The 16,184-nt window shown below is 42.1% G+C and overlaps 1 pseudogene; it reads right to left on the bottom strand.

The window, feature by feature from the left end:
- LOC112404060 (cytochrome b5 reductase 4-like) overlaps positions 1-15,713 on the bottom strand; it is a 59,457-nt pseudogene extending 43,744 nt beyond the window's left edge.
- Positions 15,714-16,184: the final 471 nt, after the last annotated feature.

The raw sequence follows: 16,184 nt of genomic DNA, 5'->3' as shown, positions 1-16,184 counted from the left end.
AAAGAAACGAAGTTGAGTTATTTGTAGTGAGGTGGATGGACCTAGAGTCTGTCATACAGAGTGAAGTAAGTCAGAAAGAAAAAAAATACTGTATGCTAACACATATATATGGAATCTAAGGGAAAAAAAGGTCATGAAGAACTTGGGGTAAGGCGGGAATAAAGATACAGACCTACTAGAGAATGGACTTGAGGATATGGGGAGGGGGAAGGGTAAGCTGTGACAAAGTGAGAGAGTGGCATGGACATATATACACTACTGTATATATGTAAAATATGTAAATGTAAAATAGATAGCTAGTGAGAAGCAGCCACATGGCACAGGGAGATCAGCTCGGTGCTTTGTGACCACCTAGAGGGGTGGGATAGGGAGGGTGGGAGGGAGGGAGACACAAGAGGGAAGAGATATGGGAACATATGTATATATAACTAAATCACTTTTCTGTACAGCAGAAATTAACACAATATTGTAAATCAACTATATTTCAATAAAAAATATATATATAAAGAAAATGTGACTATTTAAAAAATATAATATATTAAAAATTTAAGAGTACATTTATAATCTGGAACAGTGCTGTCCAGAAGAAATATAATGCAATACACAAGTATAATTTAAAATTTCTAATAACCACATTAACAATGTACAAAGAAACAGGTCAAATTAATTTTAATAATACATTTTTACTTAATGCAACATATCCAGAATCTTGTCATTTCAACATATAATCAATGTAAAGTTATGAGATATTTTACATTCTTTTTTTCATCCTAAGTCTTGAAATGCAGTATTTTACGCTTGTAGCACATCCCAACTTGGAGAGTATTTCCATACTCAATAGCAGCCACATGTGGCCAGTGGCTATAATAATGACAGCAAAGGCCTCAAAAAAGGGCAAAAAGAACATTTGCCACCTTTGCCAAAGAATGAAGTGTTCCACATAAATAATCAATAACTGAAGCTCACCTTTTCAAACAAAGTTTCTCCCTTTATTCATTATTGATATCTTTCTAAAGCACAATACAAACCACAATACTTTTTAAACAAAGGATTATAAAAAACCCACTGACTCTTCTCTTGATAAGGACCCACTAGTATTATGTGTTTTATATTCTAACACTGTTAGCTCTCCTGTCTTCTTCTCAGATACCACTCCTACCCTAGAAGCCAGTAGATAAATGGAAAACTGTCCTCCCAGGACTGCTCAGCTGTGGGGATGCCTACAAAATGCTACTTCTGGCTCCTCCCTGCACTGGGGTCTGGCAGGTCACCCCACCTAAAAGATGGTGTCAAGGATCTCGTATTGAAAGAAGCCCATATATAACATTTCTCTTCAGTATATCCATCACCCCCACAACTCCCTATAAATCCTCATGTCAGCAAGTCTCCACCTACTGTTTCCACTTCGTCTCTGTTTTCATCCTCTATTCCTACTTAATCTGTTTTCATCCTCTATTCCCACTTCATCTCTGTTTACACCTCTGTTCCCATTTCATCTAGAGAAGCTCTAGTTGTAGAGGGAACATAGTCTCTAATTTGATACAGTTAACAGTTTACTGCCTGCCCCTTGTTGTCTCAGTGTAACTACTAATAGAGGCTCCATTCATTCTCCAATCTGCCCCAGTTTGGACAATTACATGGTCACCCCATCTAATAGTCTCTATCCTTAAGTCTCAAGCCAGCAGACTTCAAGGATCAATCTCTGCCTACAGACGAAAGGCATAGGAGGTACTGTTAAAACAATATTCACTTTAATTATCATGAACATTCTTGACACATTAAACCTTTCTCTTTAGTGTCTTTGTCCCTTTTATATGATCTACTAGTTCTGGTTAGCTTGGAGTTCAGACTGTATCTTGCTGGATCTTAAATCTCTACTGTTCCAAAAACCCGATCCATTTACTTGCAGTCAACAACTTTCCTGATTTGTAAAATTCTTGTCTTTGCTTCCTAATGCCTTGCAAGTTCTCTCACATCACTACCTGCTACTGGCCTCATCCTAGCAAAACACTTATAATCCAAAAAGGCTTTATAGTGAAACAGAGATCCATAAACATGTTCTCACATGCCCTGTCAATAATAATGATAATACTTAATTTTTCCCAGAAGCAGAGCCATGGTAAGACACATGGTGATAATTATAGGGATACAAAGGAATAGAAAATGTAAGCGGCCTCAGTATTGCAGGAGCAGAGGGACAAAAGTAGCCACCACAGCAATAACCACTTCTAATATTCCCACCACCTGTTTCTTCTAATGCATCAGGTGGTTAGCAAACATCGTTTAATCCTCACAATGACTTTGGGATGTTTCATTCTTGGACCCCATTTCACTGCTGAGCAAAAACACTCACATCTGTTAACTGATGCTGAAAATCCACAGCTTATGAGTGTGATTTGAGGCAGAGAAGAGATCTGAAGCCATGTTAGTTTCTATGAAACTTGTGCTCTTTCTACAGATCATGAAGCCTCAGGAACCAATCCCAGGGTCAGAGACAGTGTGAAAAAGGAAACTTTTAATTTATGAATACACAGTATCTCAGAGTCCATTTCTCATCCTGGATAAGAAATATGTTTGCACTTCCCTGAACCAGGTGGTGAGAAGGAGAAGGAATATTCATTATGGTTTAGTTCTTCACCATTAGAATTTAGTCAGAAATCCCAGTTTCCTCAGCTCTTCTGATTTTGGTTTCATAAATCTGTTTGTTTGTTTTTGTTAGTCTTAACTACCTTTATTTCATCCTTGTTGCTGAATGACTTTAGGCTGTCAGTTGTTTTCCCTCAGAACTTCCAAGATACTGCTCTCTTTGTCTCCTATTGATGTTCTAGTAAATTAGCAGTAACAGCTAGTAAATTACACTAGTAAATTAGCTGTCAATTTACTAATCACTGGTTTGTTAGTAAACCTATCTCTCTCTGGCTGTTGTCTTTGGTGTTCTGCAGTTTTACAATGAATAGTCTATGTGTGGATTTCTTTTTATTTATCTTGATTGGGGATTTGCTGAACTTGCTAAATCTGAGATTTGTGATTTACCAATTCTGGAAAAGTCTCAGCCATTCAGATGTTGCCTCCTCCTCATTCTCTCACTACTACTTCCTTCTGGAAATCTGATGACAAGTGTTAGATCTTATTGCTCTGTCCTTCGCATCTCTTACATATTTTTCTATCATTTTGTTTCTATGCACCATGTTCTGTTCAACATCTGCTGCTCAGTCTGGCAGTTGACTCAACTCTTCTACTACGTCTAAACTCTAACTATTCATGCTATGCACTTTTTAATCTCACCAGCTCCATTTTTCATTTCTAGGAGTTCTATATTTTTTTTCAGTTTTACATGATTATTTTAGCAGTCTCTTGCTTTACTCATGTTACCAATTCATTCTTATTTTCCTAATCACTTCAAACATAATTATTTTTATTCATAATTATTTTTATAATTACTTGTATACAAATAATAAAGTCCAAGTGGTGAAATTCTGCTTTTGTTTCTGCTGACTTTCTTCCTCAAGTGTTGTTTAATTTTTCTACTGTACACTAATAACTGGTGATGTGTCCCTGTGGGAGTTTTAAGGGTTTTAGTTTGAAAGCTTGTTCCACCATTAAAAATGTGTACATAAATCTGCCAAGCAGGCAGGGAAACCAGTAATGGGAGACCATTGTACTTCTTGGTTTGAGGTTTCTAAGACCACATAGGTGGTATATATATTTGAATTCCCAACTCTTACGTGGGCAAGACTGTGGTTACAAATTCTCAAAGGAGATTTCTCTTTCCTCCATCACCTCATAAACAAGGTCAAGGCAGACTATCCTGACATCCCCCTTTGTTGTTGCACAGATTTCTTTTCAAGCCTTCCCATTTCACTGATCATACAGACTTCAAGAGTCAAGCCATAGGCAGGGATCTCAGCTCCAACGCCCTGCCTTTACAGACCCAAGATCCAGTCTCCCATTTCCTATGTGACCATTAAAATTCCCATGTGGCTCTACATTCCAAGTATCTGATGAGTGCTTTGGGGAAATGGAGGCATCAGAACTAGCTTATCATCCTGGACTGCCACTTCTAGCACCCTCCCTTTTTTTAAAATTAAATATCTGGGGACTTCCTTGCGGAATCTGCTCATTTTAAATGGTGTTTGCCGTATTTGATGAAACATTTTGAAGATTATCTGTCTTTCATTTCTAGGGAGGAAGGAAAGAAACCAGAAAAGTTCTTTTATTAATTTCATGTCTCCTATGACACAGAAGCCTAAGGAGCTGGCACACTTTCTGACCACACTGAACGGTATTACAGAGAAGCACATGACCTTTAGTACCGGACTGTGTAAACAAGATATGTAATGTTCAGGATGAGGTAAAATTAGTCAGTTAGAAGTTTTCGTTAAGAACATGGCCCCTGCTGGCAGTCAATAGGTGAACTCAGGAGTAATTAAGAGAAGAAAGGGATTTGTTTACAAAAGTAAACTGGTTTGGAAGAACTGCCAGACACTAAACTTAAAACTAGTTTGCCTTTGGTATACACTCAGACCTAGTTTTATTGTGCTTTGCTTTACTGCACTTCACGGCTACTGCGTTTTTAAAAATTGAAGGTTTGGGGCAACCCTGCATTAAGCAAGTCTATTGGTGCCATTTTTCCAACCACATTTGCTCGTTTCATGATTCTAGGGCATGTTTTGGTAATTCTGGTAATATTTCAAAGTTTTTCATCATTATTGTATTTGTTATGGTGATCTGTGAGCAGTGATCTGATGTTACCATTGTAATTATTTTGAGACACCACAAACTGCACCCACATAAGACTGAAAATTCAATCTATAAATATGTGTGATCTGACTCCTCCATCAACTGGCCATTTCTTGATCTCTCTTCCTCTCCTTAGGCCTCCCTATTCCCTAAGACACAACAATCTGAAATTAGGCCCATTAATATAATCCTACAATGGCCTCTAAGTGTTCAAGTGAATGGAAGAGTCCCATGACTCTCCCTTTAAATCAAAAACTAGAAATGATTAGGCTTATTGAGGAAGGCATGTCAAAAGCCAAGACAGTCTGAAAGCTAGGCCTCTTATACCAGACAGTCGGCCAAAGTGTAAATGCAAAGGGAAAATTCTTGAAGGAAATCAAAAGTGCTATTCCAGGAAAGCAAAACAGCCTTACTGATGACATGGAGAAAGTTTTAGTGATCTGGATAGAAGATAAAACCAGCCACGACATTCCCTTCAGCCAAAGCCTAACTCAGAGCAAGACCCTAATCTCTTCAATTCTATGAAGGTCGAGAGAGGAGAGGAAGGTACAGAAGAAAAGTATGAAGCTAGCAGAGGTTGGTTCATGAAGTTTAAGGAGAGAAGCCATCTCTATAACATAAAAGTTCAGAGTGAAGCAGCAAGAGATGATGTAGAAGCTGTAGCATGTTATCCAGAAGATCTAGGAAGATAATTAATGAAGGTGGCTACACTAAACAACAGATTTTCAGTGTAGATGAAACAGCCTTCTACTGGAAGAAGATGCCATCTAGGACCTTCATGGCTAGAGAGGAGAAGTCAATGCCTTACTTCAATGCTTCAAAGGACAGGCTGACTCTCTTGTTAGGGGCTGATGCAGCTGGTGACTTGAAGTTGAAGCCAGGGCTCACTTAACCATTCTGAAAATCTTAGGGCCCTTAAGAACTATGCTAAATCTACCCAGCCTGTGCTCTATAAATGGAATAATAAAGCACATCTGTTTATAATATGGTTTACTGAATATTTTAACCCCACTGTTGAAAACTACTGCTCATAAAAGAAAGATTCCTTTCAAAATATTACTGCTCACTGACATTGCACCTGGTCACCCAGGATGTCTGATGGAGAAGTTCAATGAGATTCATGTTGTTTTCAGGCGTGCTGACACAACATCCAGTCTGCGGCCTGTGGATCAAGGAGTCGTTTAGATTTTCAAGTCTTATTATTTAAAAAATACATTTTGTAAGGCTATAGCTGCCACAGATAGTGACTTCTCTGATGGATCTGGGCAAAGTCAATTGAAAACCTTCTGGAAAAGAGTCACTATTCTAGATGCCACCAAGAACATTCCTGATTCATGGGAACAGGTCAAAATATCAACATTAACAGGAGATTGGAAGAAGTTGATTCTAACCCTCCTGGATGACTTTGAGGGGTTTAAGACTTCAGTGGAGGAAGTAATTGCAGTCATGGTAGAAACAGCAAGAGAACTGGAATTAGAGGTGGAGCCTGAAGATGTGACTGACTTGCTACAATTTCATGATAAAACTTGAATAGATGAGGAGTTGCTTCTTATGGATGAGAAAAGAAAGTGGTTCCTGAGATGGAATCTACTCTTGGGCAGATGCTGTTAAGATTGTTGAAATGACAATGAAGAATTTAGAATAGTATAGAAACTTAGTTGATAAAGCAGCAGCAGCATTTGAGAGGACTGACTGATTTTGAAAGAAGTCCTACTGTGGGTAAAATGCTACCAAACATGTCTGCATTCTACAGAAAAATCGTCATGAAAGGAAGAATCAATCAACGTGGCAAACTTCACTGCTGTCTTATCTTAAGAAGTTGCCACGGCTACCCCAATTTCAGCAGCCACCACCCTGCTCAGTCAGCAGCCATCAGCATCAAGGCAAGACCCTCCACCAGCAGAAAGATTACAACTCTCTGAAGGCTCAGATGATGGTTAGCTTTTCTCAGTAACAAAATGTCTTTAAATTAAGGTATGTACATTGTTTTTTCAGACATACTACTATTGCACATTTAATAGACTGGAGTAGAGTGTAAACATAACTTTTATGTGCACTGGGAAACCAAAAAATTCATGTGACTTGCTTTACTGCAATATTTGCTTTATAGCAGTGGTCTGGAACTGAACCTGCAATACTTCTGAAGTATGCCTGTATACATGTAGTGCTTATTTGTTTTAGAGCAAGAGAAAGAAAAAATCCTTTTTGAACCTCTGCTACATTCATGCTAATTTACTTACACTAATTCTTAGCCCTATGAATCTGTGTACAGATGAAAAAACTTGAGGCTCAGAGACAGAAACTGCCATCTTTATGGCACAGCCAAGAGGCCATGGAGCTAGGGTTCAAATCTAGGTACGCCTGTGCTATTTCTATACAGCTGACACAGGCCTCTAACAGTAAGGCCTTGAAGTACAAAACTCACTGAACTAAATAAATAGTAGCAGAGTCAGGTTAAACAAGCCAGTGTATTCCTAATTTGGATGTCAAAATCAGGAGTTGTTCAAAAGAAACGACTCTGTTCCATCCACAGTAAAAGATTTAAGCAAAGTACACCTGCTACTCCAATTGCCTGTCTAAACTTTTCAAAGGGCGCTCTTCCAAAAGAAGCTTAGGAGGAAAGAGATGATCTCCAACACCATGCCAACTGTAGAGTGGCAGTTTGGAAGGTAAGGAAAATAAATCGGGTTCTTTTGTATTGTTTTTTTTTTTTTTTTAACATTTATTTGGCTACACCAGGTCTTAGTTGCAGCATATGGTAGCTTCGTTCCAGTGTATGGGATCTTTAGTTGCGTCATGTGAGATCTCAGTTGCGGCATGCATGCGGGATCTAGTTCCCTGACCAGGGATCGAACCCAGGCCCCCTGCATTGGGAGCACAGAGTCTTAACTGCTGGAGCTAGTCTATCATTGGTTCTCCCTCTTACCGTTCATCCTCCGGACACATTGCAAACTGTACGAAACAGGAGGTTAAAGGTGCTGATTCTCCAAGTGGGGAGATTTTTAGTAAAGCGGCTTGAATGGCAAACCTGAGCACAAGGAGATGAAAAACGAGGTGGGTTTTAGGAACCTTTCCCGGTCACACGGTGTACCATCCTCTGGGTTCCCATGCATGTTTTATCTCTAGGAAGATTCCCTTGAAGCTGGAGATTTGGGACCCATGGAATGGGTGCCATGAAGTATTACTTTAAAGGGTCTGCATTTACTCACCCAACCTCACCAATCCTCTCAGCCTCAAAGAGTGTCCAGCCTTATGTCTCATCCAGCTGTGGGTCTAGATGTGGTCAATCCAGGTTGCATCACAGCCACTGAACGAATTTTGTAAGAATTTCTCTCTCTTTCACTGTCTGTTTTTTTATTTTTGTAATTTACCTTTATAATGGGGTTTAGCTGATTTTCACTGCTGTGTTTATGCTGCTTTACACCCACTTGATTCACTTACAAAGAGATATCAATAAATAGTTTTTAAAATTCTTTCTAGTCAGATATATTCTTCTGCGGTGAATAGAGTGTGTTGGGTCCAGTTTATTGAGCTAGGAGTAGGTCTTGTCTATTACATATATGGTTTATGGAACGGTATCTGTGCTAATTTCAAACTCTTGTTTTATGCCTCACTCCACCTCACCTTTCCCTTTAAGCAGCCATAAGTGTGTTTTCTAAATGTGTGACTCTGTTCTGTTTTGTATTTCAGTTCATGTGTAGCGATTTTTACATTCCCTCTATAAGTGATATCTTATGATAAGTTTCTTTTTCTGTCTGACTTATTTCACTTAGAATCACCGTACCTAAATCGACTCATTATGCTGCTACTAGCCTTATGACATTGATTTCATGGCTGAGTGATATTCCATTGTACGTAAGTACCACAACTTCTTTATCCATTTTTCTCTTTCTGGGATTTATAAGTTGTGCCGTAGACGAGGTTCTTGTAAACAGAGCAGCCCCAAACTTTGGTTTGCCTGTGTCCTGTCGATTTTTGGTTTTCTCAAGATATACTCCCATGAGCGGAAGTGTGGTTTGCTCTGTAGCTCTGTTTTTTAGATGTTTTAGGAAACACCATACACTTCTCCAGAGTGGCCTTTGGCAATTTACATCTCCCCCATCAGTGTAACAAGGATCCATTTTTTCCATGGCCTGTCCTGCATTTGTGGCTTTTACACTTTTCCAGGATGGCCCTTTTGATGGATGCGAAGTGAGACTTCTTTGTAGTGCTGATTTACATTGCCCACTTGTTTGGTTGGCCAAAAAGGGCGTATGCGTTTTTCCCGAATATATTCAGGAAAAACGCATATGCCCTTTTTGGCCAACTGCATCACTGGCGAAGTTCTGCCGCTTTTCATGTGCTTTAAATGTGAGTTCAATCTACCTCTTGAAAACTGTTTCCTGCAATTCTACCTTGCTTTCAAAGCCTTTTCATTGCCTTACCTCAATATATTTTTGGAAGATAGTTATCATTTATAACCCTGAAGGTTTGTGAATTGCAGTGCCCCTGAGCTCCATTTTTCAACTTGCTTTTTTGGGAACTGCCCACGAAACCTCAGGATTGCTTCAGGCCCTAGTCTGGTTCCTGGGGCAAGCTGAGCCTTTGGTTAATTCTTCTTCCTGGTTGGAAATTAGAGTGACATGCGCCTGTCCAAAGAGAGCTAGTCTCTCATTGGTTCCCCCTCTTCCCGTTCATACTCCAGACAAATTGCAAACTGTGCGAAACAGGGTGTTAAAGGTGCTGATTCTCCAAGTGGGGAGATTGTTAGTAAAGCAGTTGGAGTGGCGAACCTGAGCACCAGGAGATGAATAGATGAGGTGCCTTTTAGAAACCTTTCCTGATCAGAAGGTGTACCATCTTCTGGGATTCCCATGCATGTTTTAGCTGTAGGAAGATTCCCCTGAACCTGGAGATTTGGGACCCATGGAATGGGTACCATGCAGGATTACTTTAAAAGGTCTGCATTTGTGCACCCAACATCACCAATCCTCTCAGCCCAAACAGTGTCTAGCCTTATGTCTCATCCAGCTGTGGGTCTAGCTTTGTTCAATCTTGTTGCATCACAGCCCTTGAGCAAAAGTTGTAAGAATTTCTCTCTCACTGTCATTTTTTTAGTTTATTATTAATTGGTTACAGCTGATTTTCAAAGCTCTGTTTCTTGCTGTTGTACATCCACTTGACTCACTTACAGAGAGACATCAATAAATTCTTTTTCAAATTCTTACCAGTCGTATATATTCTTTTCCGGTGACTAGAGTGTGCTGAGTGCAGTTCTTTGAGGTATAGTGTAGGCCTTGTTGATTATCAATTTGGTATTTGGAATGGTATCTTTGCTAATTTCAACCTCCTGGATAATGCCTCACCCCTCCCCACCTTTCCCGTTTAGCAGCCTTATGTGTGTTTTCTACATATTTGACTATGTTCCTGTTTTGTAATTTAGTTCATGTGTAGCCATTTTTTATTCCACCTGTAAGTGATATCTTATGATATGTGTCTTTTTCTTTCTGACTTATGTCACTTGGAATGAGCGTACGTAACTCCTCCGGAGTTGTTGCAACTGGCTTTATTTCATTGATTTCCTGGCTGAGTAATATTCCACTCCACATAAGTACCACATCTTCTTTATTCATTTTTTCCTTCCAAGGACATTTAGGTTGTATCCAAGTCGAGGCTTTTTTAAAAAGAGAGGCGGTAAACATCTGGGCTTTCTTTCTTTATTATTTTTCCTTTTACACCTTTATTGGAGTATAATAGCTTTACAATGGAGTGTTAGTTTCTGCTGTAGAACAAAATGAATCAGCTATACATATACATATACATATATCACCATATCCCCTCCCTCTTGCATCTCCCTCCCATCCTCCATGTCCAAGATATACGCCCATGAGTGGAAGTGCCCTATGCTCTGTAGCTCATTTGGTAAGATATTTTAGTAAACGCAATACACTTCTCCAGAGTGGCTGCTGGCAATTTACATTTCCACCATCAGCCTCACAGGGCTCCCTTTTCTCCTCGCCCTGTCCTGTATTTCTGGTTTTTACACTTTATGAGGATGGCCATTCCGACTGATGCAAAGTGATACTTATTTGTAGTGTAGATTTGCAATGCCCACCTCTTTGGTTGGCTAAAAAGGGCGTATGCCCTTTTCTTGAATATATTCAGCAAAAACGCATACGCCGTTTTTGGCCAGCTGCATCGTTGGCGATATTCATTCTATGTCTGTGTCCTTAATCCTGTCCTGCCCCTAGGTTCTTCATGAACTTTTTTTTTGCTTTAGATTCCATGTATCTCTGTTATCATACAGTATTGGTGTATCTTCTTTATCCATTCATCTGTCGATGGACACTTAGGTTGCTTCCGTGTCCTGGCTATTGTAAATAGAGCTGCAATGAACATTGTTGTATGCAACTCTCTTTGAATTATGGTTTTCTCACGGTAAATGCCCAGTAGTTGGATTGCTGGGTCGTATGGTACTTCTATTTACAGTTTTTTTTTTAAGGAACCTCTATACTGTTCTCCCTAGTGACTATATCACTTTACATTCCCATCAACAGTGCAAGAGCGTTCCCTTTTCTCCAATAAATGCCTCTCCAGCATTTATTGTTTGTAGATTTTTGATGATTGCCTTTCTGACTGTTGGGAGGTGATACCTCGCTGTAGTTTTGATTTGCATTTCTGTGAGGGGTGAACCCGAGCACCAGGAGATGAGGAGATGAGATGCCTTTTCCAAACACTTCCCGATCAGATGGTGTACCATCCTCTGGGTGTGACAGGCATGTTTTAGCCGTAGGAAGGGTCCCGTGCATGTAAGGAGAACAGGGATTTTTTCCGAATCAGTGTCTCCCCGAACCCCAAACTGGGTAGGAGGTGGATCAAAAAGGATCTTGCTATGATTTATGTCATAGAGTGTTCTGCCTATGTTTTCCTCTGAGAGTTTTATAGTGTCTGGTCTTACATTCAGATCTCTAATCCATTTTGAGTTTATTTTTGTGTATCGTGTTATGGCGTGTTCTAATTTCATTCTTTTACGTGTAGTTGTTCAGTTTTCCCAGCACCGCTTACTGAAGAGATTGTCTTTTCTCCGTTGTATATCCTTGCCTCCATTTATACTTCTCAGAAATGGGGGAGCTGAAAGAGAGGTATCATTGTCAATGGAAAAGCATTCAAAACAAGATTGAAACTTCAGCCAAGATTATTAGATGTACATCCTGGAGAGAAATCACTTCATTTCTCTAATGTTGACCTGACAAATAAGACAAATCCAGTATCATATAGTCTTGATTACTGTAGCTTTGTAGTATAGTCTGAAGTCAGGAAGTCTGATTCCTCCAGCTCTGTTAATTTCCCTCAAGACTGCTAATTTCCCTCAAGATAGCCAATATTCGGGGTCTTTTGTGTCTCCATACAAATTTTAAGATTTTTTTCCTTCTAGTTCTGTAGAAAATGCCACTGGTAATTTGATAGGGATTGCAGTGAATCTGTAGATTGCTTTCGGTAGTATAGTCATTTTCACAATATTGGTTCTTCTAATCCACGAACGTGGTTTATACCTCCATCTGTTTATATCATCTTTGATTTCTTTCGGCAGTGTCTTATAGTTTTCTGAGTACAGGTCTTTTACCTCCTTAGGTAGGTTCATTCTTACGTATTTTATTCTTTTTGTTGCCATTTCTGTTACTGATCCTCCAGAGTGGGCCCCAACAAGTGTCCCCCTGCCCAGTGTCATTGGAGCCAACAGATCGAGACTGAGTTTGGTTCAGAAGCAAAGGAAACTTTATATTTTAATCAGAGAATGGAGAGGTGAGAGCATGCGCTACCCCGTGGGCTGTGGGCTGGGCTGCTGTGTAGGGATCCTGTCAGAGTCAGTGGGAGGGAGGGGGCGGAGCTCTCGAGGGCCGGGTTGGCTGCAGCTCAGGCTCTATATCTGTACTGGGCCCTGCGAGCTGAGGTGTCGACCCAGCCATTCTGCACTAGGAAATCTCAAGAGATTTCTGTGCATTAATCTTGTATCCTGAAACTTTACCAAATTCATTGATTAGCTCTTGTAGTTTTCTGGTGGCATCTCTAGGATTCACTATGTGTAGTGATGTGCCATTTGCAAGCAGTGACAATTTTACTTCTTCTTTTCCCATTTGTATTCCTTTTATTTCTTTTTCTTCTTTGACTGCTCTGTTTACTGGGCCCTGCGAGCTGAGGTGTCGACCCAGCCATTCTGCACTAGGAAATCGGGTCTGAAGTGCCGGGTGTGGGACCTCTGCGTGCGGGACACTAGGAGCACGTGAAATTAGACAGAGCACAAAGGAAGAAGAATGGCTAGACTTTATTTTATAGCCCAGATTCTATTTTTATCTCCCAGGAATTTTTAACGGGGTTTGCCGGTGACAAACCCCTCCTCTGCCTTTTGTCCCGTTCCTCATTCTTGGGGTGCTGAGGGTGCAGACCCCTCTTCTGTAACTGCTTAGTGCTGAGTTGGGAGCCCTCATACCCGGGGGTGAGGGTCAGAACTTCTCCTGTGTATATTGAAGAATCCTTGCATGCCTGGGATAAACCCCACCTGATCATGGTGTATGAGCCTTTCAATGTGTTGTTCAATTCTGTTTCTTAGTATTTTGTTGAGGATTTTCACATGTATATTCATCAGTGATATTGGTCTCTACTGCAGACCCCTCTTCTGTAACTGCTTAGTGCTGAGTTGGGAGCCCTCATACCCGGGGGTGAGGGTCAGAACTTCTCCCCAGCAGCCTCCAGGTGAGGTTGATTGTCCCCAGGCCTCCTGCCTCCCTGCTGGTCCGGCTGAGCACCAGCATTGGAAGTGTTAAAGATTCTAATGACCTTTAAGGGTCCAGGAAAGAGATGCGCAGAGACGCTGTGGGGGCTGGCTTTACCCCACCCCACATTTGTCCGGCCACCTTAGGCTGACGGTTTCTGCCAGCCTAGATGCTCTGACCAGTTGTCTGCACTTTCTTCGATTAGGCCCCTGAATTAACGTAAAAAGAGCACCGGGTGTCAGAGCCCTGCCCACTCAACTCCCAGACAGTCCAGTCTTTGTCTGGTTTTGGTATCAGGGTGATGGTGGCCTCATAGAATGAGTTTGGGAGTGTTCCTTCCGCTGAATATTTCTGAAGAGTTTGAGAAGGTTGGGTGTTAGCTCTTGTCTAAATGTTTCATAGAATTCACTTCCGATGCCATCTGGTTTGCCTTTTGAAGTAGCCAGGAGTCCAGCCGGTCCTATTGGCCACCGTCACCGTGGTGTCTGTAGGCTTTTCTACGGTGACGGCGTGATATATGGCTCCCCCACCAAGCTTATTAGCTCCCCTCTGGGTGCAGTGAGTCCTGCAAGCAGTAGTCTGCTCTTTTGGGGCACACTCTTGTTGTTTTCTGAGAGAGACTCGAGGTCAAGTGATGGTCACACGAGTCATCATGGGGGCCCATTTCCCCCGGTTGTGTCTCTGGAGGTTGGAGTCGGAGGGCCTCCTCGCTCGACGTCAGTGTGCCCACGGAGCGAACCCTGAAACTTCAGGGCATGGTTGGTGGTTAGGGTCACCACGTGGGGTCCTTTTCCCTTAGGAGGGAGGTTGCCTTTCGGGCTGCTGATTTCCAGGTTTTTAGATACCACCAGTATCCTGGCCAGATGTGGCGGTGGGCCAAGCCCCTCGGTGACCGTAGTCGATCCTACCTGGATGGCATTCTTGCGTCGTTCCATTTCAGGTGGTCCCTGTATTTTGCACTAATTCTCCGATGGCGATTCACCTTTCACCGGGAATGTAGAGGTCAAAGGGTTTATCTAAATGAGGGAGTTCCAGGGCAAGGGTCTGAATTGACTTGCTATAAACTTCCCTCTTAGAACTGCTTTTGCTGCATCCCATAGGTTTTGGATCATCGTGTTTTTGTTGTCACTTGTCTCTAGGTAGTTTTCGATTTCCTCTTTGATTTCTTCAATGCTCTCTTGGTTTTTTAGTAACGTATGGTTTAGCCTCCATGTGTTTGCGTTTTTTACGTTTTTTTTTTCCCCCCCCTGTAATTCATTTCTAATCTGGGATCCAGATGCAGCAAACCCCGGCCTCCCCAGGAACCCCTAAGCTGTCTTCTAGTTTTAGAAGGGGTAAGGCTGAAAATGGTTTCTTCCCTTTCCGGGGACGGGTTTCTCCGACCTCCTGTGAGAACGAAGCGCAGGCAGGTCACCTTAGTCTGTGGTATTTGAGCTCTTTCTTGGACAACTTCTATCCTTTATTGGCTTGGTATTTCAGAGGCCTCCTTAGTAGGGCTGGCGATCAGAATGTCGTCTGCATATCGAAGGAGGGTTCCCTTTTCCAGAGGTAGAAATGTTAGGTCTTTAGCTAACTGCTGCTTGATATGATTTCAGTTTTCTTAAATTTACTCAGGCTGTATTTGTGACCCAAGATGTGATCTCTCCCGGAGAATGTTCCGTGTGCCGTGAACCCTTGGGGCGAGACGGCCCAGCAGTATTGTTTTTGTTGTATGTTGAGGCCTGCCACTCACGAGCCAAAATTTCTTGTGACTCTGGGACAAATGGAATACAGAAGAAGGCATCATTGAAGACTAATACAGAATACCATGTCCTGGTGGATGGTAGAATGACCAGCAGGGGGTAGGAATTAGGAACTACTGGAGGTATATCCTCGGTGGCTTCGCTGACTGTCCTGACATCCTTTACCAGGTCCCCAGCAGCCCACGGGGCTCTCGTGGTCAGGCCCCTCCCAGGATATGGAGCTCAACTGGGAAGGTACCCCACGTCCACCCCAGCCCTTGGGGCTCTCGTGGTCAGGCCCCTCCCAGGATATGGGGCTCACCTGAGCAGGTCCCCAGCAGCCAACGGGGCTCTCGTGGTCACGCCCCTCCCAGGATATGGGGCTCATCTGGGCAGGTCGCCAGGAGCCCACGGGGCTCTCGTGGTCAAGCCCCTCCCAGGATACAGAGCTCCCCTGGGCAGGTACTTTGGTACCTGGGCTGGGCACACAGGAACCTTTCATATAGCCCTCATTGCAGTGTTTCCTTATTAATTTTCTGTCTGGATGATCTCCATTGGTGTGAGTGAGGTCCCCCTCTATTATTGTGGTACTGTCGATTTCCTCTTTTATAGCTGTTAGCAGTTGCCTTACATATTGAGGTGCTCCTATGTTGGGTACGTGTGTATTTATAATTGTTGTATCTTGTTGGGCACACAGGAACCGTGCACATAGCCCTCATTGCAGAGCACTCCCAGCTCACCTGTCGCTCAGATCTGACACAGAGCACCTCAGAGCAGGACTTGAACTAACAAACAGCAGCTCTGAATGGTCTGTGACCCTGGGCATCACTCTGTGCGGCCTCCCTCCGCCTGGACTTCTAGAGACTACCACTGCAGCCGGGCCACCAGGTCTCTGTCTCTACCCACCACCCACCCCTCCTCTCCCTGACTCCTGGGTTCCTCTCATTAGGAGAGGGTTTTCTTGAAGTTGTCT

The sequence above is a fragment of the Neophocaena asiaeorientalis genome, unplaced genomic scaffold (assembly GCF_003031525.2).
Source record: "Neophocaena asiaeorientalis asiaeorientalis breed wild unplaced genomic scaffold, Neophocaena_asiaeorientalis_V1.1 scaffold1194, whole genome shotgun sequence".
In the NCBI taxonomy this organism is placed as follows: domain Eukaryota; kingdom Metazoa; phylum Chordata; class Mammalia; order Artiodactyla; family Phocoenidae; genus Neophocaena; species Neophocaena asiaeorientalis.
Note: the sequence above shows the minus strand (reverse complement) of the source record. Positions and strands in the feature narration are given on the sequence as shown.